Here is an 11,310-nt window from a genome sequence, read left to right as displayed (position 1 = left end):
AAATCTCTCTCCTGAACAGAACACTGGCTTTATATATAGCTTCAGAAGGAATGGGTAATTGGAGACAGCTGTGTCTTGACGAGGGGGCGGGGTCAGCTCTCCACTTAGCCATGGAGTCGACCAATCAGCTGCTTGAGGGATTTCAGAAAGCCATTTCCTGAAATAAACACATGCAAATACACAAACTACAACACATCATCTGGGGAACGTAACACTGTCTCTCTGTCTCTCTCTGACTCTCTCCCCCTTTCCCCCCTCTCTCTCTCTCTCTGTCTCTCTCTTTCTCTCTTTCTCTCTCTCACTCTCTCGCTCTCTTTCTCTCTCTCAATTCAATTCAATTCAATTCAAGGGCTTTATTGGCATGGGAAACATGTGTTAACATTGCCAAAGCAAGTGAGGTAGACAACATACAAAGTGAATATATAAAGTGAAAAACAACAAAAATGAACAGTAAACATTACACATACAGAGGTTTCAAAACAGTAAAGACATTACAAATGTCATATTATATATATATACAGTGTTTTAACAATGCACAAATGGTTAAAGGACACAAGATAAAATAAATAAGCATAAATATGGGTTGTATTTACAATGGTGTGTGTTCTTCACTGGTTGCCCTTTTCTCGTGGCAACAGGTCACAAATCTTGCTGCTGTGATGGCACACTGGAATTTCACCCAGTAGATATGGGAGTTTTTCAAATTTGGATTTGTTTTCGAATTCTTTGTGGATCTGTGTAATCTGAGGGAAATATGTCTCTCTAATATGGTCATACATTGGGCAGGAGGTTAGGAAGTGCAGCTCAGTTTCCACCTCATTTTGTGGGCAGTGAGCACATAGCCTGTCTTCTCTTGAGAGCCATGTCTGCCTACGGCGGCCTTTCTCAATAGCAAGGCTATGCTCACTGAGTCTGTACATACTCAAAGCTTTCCTTAATTTTGGGTCAGTCACAGTGGTCAGGTATTCTGCCGCTGTGTACTCTCTGTGTAGGGCCAAATAGCATTCTAGTTTGCTCTGTTTTTTTGTTAATTCTTTCCAATGTGTCAAGTAATTATTTTTTTGTTTTCTCATGATTTGGTTGGGTCTAATTGTGCTGTTGTCCTGGGGCTCTGTAGGGTGTGTTTGTGATGGTGAACAGAGCCCCAGGACCAGCTTGCTTAGGGGACTCTTCTCCAGGTTCATCTCTCTGTAGGTGATGGCTTTGTTATGGAAGGTTTGTGAATCACTTCCTTTTAGGTGGTTGTAGAATTTAACGGCTCTTTTCTGGATTTTGATAATTAGTGGGTATCGGCCTAATTCTGCTCTGCATGCATTATTTGGTGTTCTACGTTGTACACGGAGGATATTTTTGCAGAATTCTGCGTGCAGAGTCTCAATTTGGTGTTTGTCCCATTTTGTGAAGTCTTGGTTGGTGAGCGGACCCCAGACCTCACAACCATAAAGGGCAATGGGCTCTATGACTGATTCAAGTATTTTTAGCCAAATCCTAATTGGTATGTTGAAATTTATGTTTATTTTGATGGCATAGAATGCCCTTCTTGCCTTGTCTCTCAGATCGTTCACAGCTTTGTGGAAGTTACCTGTGGCCCTGATGTTTAGGCCAAGGTATGTATAGTTTTTTGTGTGCTCTAGGGCAACAGTGTCTAGATGGAATTTGTATTTGTGGTCCTGGTGACTGGACCTTTTTTGGAACACCATTATTTTGGTCTTACTGAGATTTACTGTCAGGGCCCAGGTCTGACAGAATCTGTGCATAAGATCTAGGTGCTGCTGTAGGCCCTCCTTGGTTGGTGACAGAAGCACCAGATCATCGGCAAACAGCAGACATTTGACTTCGGATTCTAGTAGGGGGAGGCCGGGTGCTGCAGACTTTTCTAGTGCCCGCGCCAATTCGTTGATATATATGTTGAAGAGGGTGGGGCTTAAGCTGCATCCCTGTCTAACCCCACGACCCTGTGTGAAGAAATGTGTGTGTTTTTTGCCAATTTTAACCGCACACTTGTTGTTTGTGTACATGGATTTTATAATGTCGTATGTTTTACCCCCAACACCACTTTCCATCAGTTTGTATAGCAGACCCTCATGCCAGATTGAGTCGAAGGCTTTTTTGAAATCAACAAAGCATGAGAAGACTTTGCCTTTGTTTTGGTTTGTTTGGTTGTCAATTAGGGTGTGCAGGGTGAATACATGGTCTGTTGTACGGTAATTTGGTAAAAATCCAATTTGACATTTGCTCAGTACATTGTTTTCATTGAGGAAATGTACGAGTCTGCTGTTAATAATAATGCAGAGGATTTTCCCAAGGTTACTGTTGACACATATTCCACGGTAGTTATTGGGGTCAAATTTGTCTCCACTTTTGTGGATTGGGGTGATCAGTCCTTGGTTCCAAATATTGGGGAAGATGCCAGAGCTAAGTATGATGTTAAAGAGTTTTAGTATAGCCAATTGGAATTTGTTGTCTGTATATTTGATCATTTCATTGAGGATACCATCAACACCACAGGCCTTTTTGGGTTGGAGGGTTTTTATTTTGTCCTGTAACTCATTCAATGTAATTGGAGAATCCAGTGGGTTCTGGTAGTCTTTAATAGATGATTCTAAGATCTGTATTTGATCATGTATATGTTTTTGCTCTTTATTCTTTGTTATAGAGCCAAAAAGATTGGAGAAGTGGTTTACCCATACATCTCCATTTTGGATAGATAATTCTTGTTGTTGTTGTTTGTTTAGTGTTTTCTAATTTTCCCAGAAGTGGTTAGAGTCTATGGATTCTTCAATTGCATTGAGCTGATTTCTGACATGCTGTTCCTTCTTTTTCCGTAGTGTATTTCTGTATTGTTTTAGTGATTCACCATAGTGAAGGCGTAGACTCAGGTTTTCCGGGTCTCTATGTTTTTGGTTGGACAGGTTTCTCAATTTCTTTCTTAGATTTTTGCATTCTTCATCAAACCATTTGTCATTATTGTTAATTTTCTTCGGTTTTCTATTTGAGATTTTGATAGGGAAGCTGAGAGGTCAAATATACTGTTAACCTGTTGTGTCGACCAAACCCGGATCCGGGATCCTATTTACAGACCTAAGCTCATTACCATAACGCAACGTTAACTATTCATGAAAATCGCAAATGAAATGAAATAAATATGCCATCTCTCAAGCTTAGCCTTTTGTAAACAACACTGTCATCTCAGATTTTCAAAATATGCTTCTCAACCATAGGAAAACAATCATTTGTGTAAAAGTGGCTAGCTAGCGTAGCATTTAGCGTTAGCATTAGCGTTAGCATCCAGCACGCAATATTTCAACAAAAACATAAAAGCCTTCAAATAAAATCATTTACCTTTGAAGAACTTCGGATGTTTTCAATGAGGAGACTCTCAGTTAGATAGCAGATGCTCAGTTTTTCCAAAAAATATTATTTGTGTATTAGAAATAGCTCCGTTTTGTACATCACATTTGGCTACCAAAAAAAAAATGAAAATTCAGTCCTCAAAACGCGAACTTTTTTCCAAATTAACTCCATAATATCGACTGAAAACATGGCAAACGTTGTTTAGAATCAATCCTCAAGGTGTTTTTCACATATCTCTTCAATGATATATCGTTCGTGGAAGCATGGTTTCTCCCCTCAATCAAATGGAAAAGTACAAGCAGCTGGCGTTTGCGCACCGAATTCCACGCAGGACACCAGGCGGACACTTGGAAAATGTAGTCTCTTATGGTCAATCTTCCAATGATATGCCTACAAATACGTCACAATGCTGCGAACACCTTGGGGAAACGACAGAAAGTGTAGGCTCATTCCTTGCGCAATCACAGCCATATAAGGAGACAATGGAAAACAGAGCTTCAGAGATTCTGCTCATTTCCTGCTTGACGCATCATCTTGGTTTCGCCTGTAGAATGAGTTCTGGGGCACTTACAGACAATATCTTTGCAGATTCTGAAACTTCAGAGTGTTTTCTTTCAAAAACTCAGTCAAGAATATGCATAGTCGAGCATCTTTTCGTGACAAAATATCGCGCTTAAAACGGGAACGTTTTTTATCCAAAAATGAAATAGCGCCCCTAGAGATCCAACAGGTTAAGATTTTCTACTGCCAAGTTTACACCTTCACTATTACAGCGGAACGTTTTTCCCAGGAAATTGTCTAAAAGGGATTGAATTTGTTGTTGCCTAATTGTTTTTTGGTAGGTTTCCAAACTGCATTCCTTCCATCTATAGCATTTCTTAATGTTACTCAGTTCCTTTGGCTTTGATGCCTCATGATTGATTATTGCTCTGTTTAAGTAGACTGTGATTTTGCTGTGGTCTGATAGGGGTGTCAGTGGGCTGACTGTGAACGCTCTGAGAGACTCTGGGTTGAGGTCAGTGATAAAGTAGTCTACAGTACTACTGCCAAGAGATGAGCTATAGGTGTACCTACCATAGGAGTCCCCTCGAAGCCTACCGTTGACTATGTACATACCCAGCGTGCGACAGAGCTGCAGGAGTTGTGACCCGTTTTTGTTGGTTATGTTGTCATAGTTGTGCCTAGGGGGGCATATGTGGGAGGGAATGCTGTCACCTCCAGGCAGGTGTTTGTCCCCCTGTGTGCTGAGGGTGTCAGGTTCTTGTCCGGTTCTGGCATTTAGGTCGCCACAGACTAGTACATGTCCCTGGGCCTGGAAATGATTGATTTCCCCCTCCAGGATGGAGAAGCTGTCTTCATTAAAATATGGGGATTCTAGTGGGGGGATATAGGTAGCACACAGGAGGACATTTTTCTCTGTTAGGATCATTTCCTTTTGAATTTCTAGCCAAATGTAAAATGTTCCTGTTTTGATTAATTTAATGGAGTGAGTTAGGTCTGCTCTATACCAAATTAGCATACCCCCTGAGTCCCTTCCCTGTTTCACACCTGGTAGTTTGGTGGATGGGACTACCAGCTCTCTGTAACCTAGAGGGCAACCAGTGGGTCCGTCTCCTCTATACCAGGTTTCTTGCAGGATGACAATGTCTGTATTACCGATTTCTTTGGTGAAGTCCGGGTTTCTGCTCTTTAGGCCAAAGGCAGATGACCTCAGGTCTTGGATATTCCAGGATAATATAGTGAAGGCTGTTTGTTCCATAGAGTGTCCAATGTTGTTGGTCGTGGTTTGGCCTCAGGCCAGTAAGTGTGAGCAGAGCCTGCTGAGCATCTGTTACATGCCATTGGCTTGGGCGAGTGTGAGAGTGGGGGTTGGGACTGTTTGCCCGCTCACTACCTGGGCGTATGTGTGGCTTCCATGTTGAGGCCCTCTTTGCGGGGGTGGGGTGCATGGGGTGGGCAGGAGTGGCATAGGTCTGATCTGAGGGGGCCTAAATGGGGTGTGGGCATGGTTGACGTGGGGGGGTGTTGATTGGTTGGGGTGGGGGTGTGGATGTGTCTGGGTGTACTGTGGTCTGGATGTAATTCCTCTTGGCGTGGGTCCTCTATGTGTAGGTCCAGGGGGGGGTCCTGCAGATCTGGGAGGGTGTCTCGCTGGTCTGAATGGGGTGTCTATTGATCTGTTGCTCCTGTGTGAAGTGTTGGGGATACGTTTGAGAGCGATGTCCTTTAGAGTTCGGGCAAAGGTGGGCACTGCTGCCTTGTAGAGGTGGACCTGGTCATAGAGGCTGTTCAAGTCCAGGGTGGAGTGGTGGGCCAGGAAAACGTTTGGTTTTGAGGCACAGTCACGGGAAATACTTGCATTTACCCGTTGTATTGTGGCAGGGTGGAAGTCTTTTCGTGGTAGCAGGGTGGAGATAACCACTTGTGCGTTGGGGAAAGTAGAAGAAGCCTTTTCAATCACTCCCTTCAGTGCTGTGGCCACTCTTTCCTGCTGTGCTCTCAGGTCGTTTGTGCCTGTGTGTATTATTATGTGGCTGGGTGAGCCTAGTTTGGCCTCAGACAGAAGGTCTAGGGCGCGTTGGGTGTTTGGACACCAGAGTTTAGACACACTGTGTTTGGGAAAAAGTTTTTTTTCTTCTATATATTTCCCATTTGAGTCCATAAGTAGTACAATCTGTGTCTTGTCTTTGTCCTCAGTGGGTGTGGGGGGGTTGTCAAAAGGGCTATCAGGGTGGCTGACAGGGGGGGTGCTCAGAGAGGGTGAGAGCCTCTGGGCTTAGGGTTCTTCATCTGTCTGTTCTGCTGTGATGTCGACTCTATGGTCAGGGTCTGGTGTGGACTGTTCTGCTGTGGTGTCGACTCTATGGTCAGGGTCTGGTGTGGACTGTTCTGCTGTGGTGTCGAGACTTTTGTTGGGTGCTGAGGTGGGCTGTTCTGCTGGCTTCTCTGTGGGGGTGGCCACCTCTCTAGTGGGTTGTTCTCTGTCACACGCCGTCCCCCTCAACTTCTCCTCCATCCCCCTCACCCTCTCCTCCATCCCCCTCAACCTCTCCTCCACCAGCAGTCTGATACTCTCTTCTAGTGTTCCGTTCTGCTCCTCTTTCTCCTGTTGTATTTGTCTCACCACTGTCCAAAGTGCAGATATGTCTCTGTCCACCTCCAGCTCTCAGGGTCTGGTTAAGGGGCTGTTGTTGTGCTGGACTGTTGTCTGGGTCTGTGCTGACTGAAGTGTAATCACCTGCTGTTCCAGCTCCACCTGCCTTACCTCCAGCTGGGTGAATTTGTCCTTCATTTCAATGAGGGAGTGGTAATCTGTGCTGGGAGGTTGACTCTCCGCTGGGGGTTGCTCATCTGTGGGGTTACATAATGAAGAGGTCTGGTCTGACCCGCTCGGTGTGGGGGTATCTTTATCAAGGGAGAGCTTCTCCTGCTGGGCTAATTCTTTGATTAGGTGAAAGTCCAGCTGAAACTGTTTGTGGTTATTCTGTACCATTACTGATCCGGATTTATAGATATTTATATTACTTAACTCAGAGTCCTCGTTATCAAGTATTCTGAGTTTCCACCCCTCGTTAACCCCCCCTCTCTTAACAAAGTGGTAGTGTGCTAATATGGCACTGTGCCATGCCAGGGGATGGTTTGTGTGGAAGATAAGGTTGCTGATGTTCCCATTTTTGTAATAGTCAGCAAAAAGTGTTTCTTGATTTTCCATAAGGAGCTTCTTCTTGTGGTCTTTTCTTGCCTTATCATTCTTTACGTGCAAAGGGTACTGTATTTTAATTACCTCTGAACAGCGGGAGGGAGCTTCTAAGGCCTCTCCATTTGGTTGGGGTAGACTGTGTGACTCTCCTGCCATTGTTGGGCTAATGGGCTTTGACACCTCTCACTTGACACGTCAGTGCTAGTTGAAGCTGTATCAAGCTTGGTAGAATTATGTTAGAATTCAGTCCTTATAAAGTAATGTTGTGTATTTTTCTTCTTGGCTTTTGGAAATAAAATATTGTTTCAGACTAAACATTACTCACTCAGTTCCAGGTTGGATGGTGTTTTCAGGTTTCTGTTGTTTTCCAGAGAATTTGCTGTATAGGGTAATAAGTCCTTGGTTGTTGTGAACTTTCCAGGTGATTCCGTAATTCCGTCCAAAATCAGGTTGTAGGTTTTAAGTTTTGATTTGAAGTAGGGGTTATGTTGAAGAGGGTAGAATCCAGTATGTGTTCCTGACAAAAAAATCCAAGTTTATCTAACTCCTAATCTATCTTTTTTAAAGAAAATGCTGAAAAATGCAGGAGCTCTGATCCTGACCTTCTCTCTCCCCCCCCCCCATGGACTTTTGGGGCATGGCCGTTCAGGCTATGATTTCTCTGTCTGTCTGTCTCTCGCTCTCTCTCTCTCTCTCTCTCCATGCTTAGAACAATGTGTTCTTCTTAAATGCTTCTTAAATCTTTGAAACTTCAGCTTGATGCCTTGTATGTGAAACCATTAATAAAACAATATTTAAAAAAGTGAAAAAAGTGATTATGCACTTGTATTTAGAATTCCAATCTCATGACAACTATTTCATCTTAGTCAGCTAAACGACTAATAATTGTTGCATATGGTTCAACCATATCCTCTTGCATGTTACAATTTATCTCATGGAGTCAGATCTACATAATAATAGGCTAATTTCATGGTCTTAATACAAGTTGAAGGTGATATATATATAATATACTGTATAGACACTATTCAAATATGTCTATCCACTACACTACTATCCAGGAAGTACAGCCTCTACTGCAAGACCAGCCTTGTCAACCACCTCGCCGTCTTCTGCTGGTATTGTGTTTAAAATTATTTCCCTTCTCAGCTGTGTGGTAGATTGTATGAGTGGTACATCATGGGTCCAAATTCAGATATATTACCTTGGTCAATACACAAAGCATGTATTTGTACATGAAACTAAACTTTCATGTTACATTTTAGAACTTGGCTGTTGTGCCGTTCACACTTCTCTCTTCCTGTGTGAATTTCTGCCAAATACCAATACTCCAGGTTTAAGGTGTTATATAACCTTTCAAATATTTAGTGGATGGTGTGAACAATCATAATCCATTACACACAAATTAAAAACTGTAATGGTTTTCCTCCTCCTCTTCGTCTGAGGAGGAGAGGCGAGAAGGATCGGAGGACCAATGCGCAGCGTGGTAAGTGTTCATGGTTTTTTAATATGAGAAACTCAAACATGAACACACTACAAAACAATAAACGTGGCAAAACCCAAAACAGTCCTATCTGGTGCAGAGAACACAAAGACAGGAAACAACCACCTACAAAACCCAACACAAAACAGGCTACCTAAATATGGTTCCCAATCAGAGACAATGACTAACACCTGCCTCTGATTGAGAACCATATCAGGCCATACATAGAAACGGACAAACTAGACACACAACATTGAATGCCCACCCAGCTCACGCCCTGACCAACACTAAAACAAGGAAAACACACAAGAAATATGGTCAGAACGTGACAAAAACACTCAGCTAGATCGTTGGTGTTCAGACAGAGGTGAAGTTGTAGAGGTGTTTGGCTGATGGATATTGGTCCTCAACATCCTCTATTGATCAATCTAAATGATTGACTGTGTTTAATCACTGTCTGTCTCATTGTCCAGGTACCAGTAATGCTGTTAAGTTGCCCATCAGTCACATCATGCTCTTTGTGACACTGACCATCATGGCTGCCATAGTCACTATTCACACAAGGAGGATCCGCCCACCCAAGGCTCTGCCCACACAAGCAGGTGAGAGTCACAGGCATTGGTCCAGTTCCATTTAGGTTCCTAACTCCTCCCACATCGTCAGAGTTCACAGATCTGAAAGGACTGTATAGACCTAAACATTTTGAATGGTTCCATCAATCCATATAACACATGGAGCAAACAACACATTACATTCACATATTCTGATCTTCAGACGTGTGAACTGAAATGGAATCAGGTCATAAATAGTCCTTTGACGTAGTCATCTTGTCCATCTAATCGCCTATTAACTAGTTCATCTTTATGGTCTGCTATAGAATGAATGGTGAGACATGTTGTCTGATGTATTGTTTTGTTCTCTGTATAGAAGAAGCCTCTGGTATGGAGATTCATGTCCTGGAGGAATGACCCCTTGTTCCTCACTCTTCTCCCTGTGCTGGACTAAGACTTTCAAACTGTCTGTAGCTTTATTGATTCATTAAGGGCAGTATAAATGTTTTTTTCAAAAGCCGACGTTAATCTATTTTAGTGCATAGTGTGGAAGATGTATTAATTTGTAGTTGTGTTCTAATATTTTAGTATATTTTTATACACCTCTATGTAGAAGGGATTCAAATATCAGCAAACCTTGGTTGATGTTTTACATTTTTTCTGTCCATTGTGAATGACGTCAGCATGGAGAAATTCCTTGGTTTTGTTTAATTAATAAGTTGTGTCCGAAGCAGACTTAAAATGAGCACAATGCTTCTTCTAAAATGTACATTAATTACTAAAACTGTTTTTAAATAAACTAATAAAAATACAGTACTTCCTACTTGTCACTTACAGGTGTTTTCAGGCTACGCTTCCATAATGTAAGGTAAAGCATGAATGCATTGTCCCTATTTAATTTACAACCTTCTTCTAGTCAGCAGCAAAGATTGATTTGTCTGTCCTTTTTCTGAAAGCCTATTCAGAATTTCTATGACAAAATAAAGAATTTGAAGCAGTAGAAGGCCTAGCTTACGATAGCCACCAGTTCTTCCCGTTGACATTCCAAATGACTTTAGCCTACAGCCTTCCTTCGAAATAATGTTACAGACTACTCTATTTATCACCTTTACCTGCAGCAGAGTTGCCAGGAGTAGTGGTGCTGCCTCTAACCCAAGCATCTGTAGTCTGTAGCATGCTATGCTGAACAGGTGTCCACACCAAGTTTAACAGGTGTCCACACCAAGTTAAACAGGTGTCCACACCAAGTTAAACAGGTGTCCACACCAAGTTAAACAGGTGTCCACACCAAGTTAAACAGGTGTCCACACCAAATTAAACAGGTGTCCACACCAAGTTAAACAGGAGTCCACACCAACTTAAACAGGTTTCCACACCAACTTAAACAGGTGTCCACACCAAGGTAAACAGGTGTCCACACCACTCCTACAGTCACATGGAGGATCTGGTTAAGTGGAGAACCTGAAAGGACCAGGAAGAGGATGGGGTCTGGTTTAGTGGAGGAGAACCAGCCAGGACCAGAGAGAGGATGGGGTCTAGTTTAGTGGAGGAGAACCAGCCAGGACCAGAGAGAGGATGGGGTCTAGTTTAGTGGTGACCTGACCGGACCAAAGAGAGGATGGTTTAGTGGGGGACCTGACAGGACCAGAGAGCGGATGGAGGAACTGGTTTAGTGGGGGACCTGACAGGACCAGAGAGGGGATGGAGTATCTGGATTAGTGGGAGACCTGACAGGACCAGAGAGGGGGTGGAGGGATGGTTTAGTGGGGGACCTGACAGCACCAGAGAGGGGGTGGAGGGATGGTTTAGTGGGGGACCTGACAGGACCAGAGATGGGATGGAGGATCTGGTTTAGTGGGGGACCTGACAGGACCAGAGAGCGGATGGAGGGCTGGTTTACTGGGGGATCTGCAGGAACAGAGAGGGGATGGAGGATCTGGTTTCTGGATCTGACCCCGGTCGCCAGTTGAACAGTTTTTCCTCCGGGATATTGGTGCGTCTGGCTTCCGACATCACTGGCGGGTGTTAAAACCAGTTGAAGCGAGGCGTCCCACTCAGGTTCCGCCACCCCCCCCCCCCGTTCAGCTGAAACCGTGGCGCAGGCAATGCAAAAATATTCTTAGAAATATTTAACCTCCACACATGAACAAGTCCAATACCTCAAATGAAAGATAAACACCTTGTTCATCTACCCAGCATGTCAGATTTTTTAAAATGTTTTACGG

At 43.4% G+C, this 11,310-nt stretch overlaps 1 long non-coding RNA gene across 1 annotated transcript; it reads left to right on the top strand.

Moving 5' to 3' along the window:
* Positions 1–8,762: 8,762 nt before the first annotated feature.
* Positions 8,763–9,889, top strand: LOC110522484. Its single transcript, XR_005051519.1, has 3 exons — positions 8,763–8,901; positions 9,008–9,136; positions 9,462–9,889. It is a non-coding gene; the product is annotated as an uncharacterized LOC110522484 (long non-coding RNA).
* The last annotated feature ends 1,421 nt before the right edge of the window (positions 9,890–11,310 follow it).

This window comes from Oncorhynchus mykiss, chromosome 4 (assembly GCF_013265735.2).
Source record: "Oncorhynchus mykiss isolate Arlee chromosome 4, USDA_OmykA_1.1, whole genome shotgun sequence".
Lineage (NCBI taxonomy): Eukaryota > Metazoa > Chordata > Actinopteri > Salmoniformes > Salmonidae > Oncorhynchus > Oncorhynchus mykiss.
This window is presented reverse-complemented; position numbering and strand designations above follow the sequence as displayed.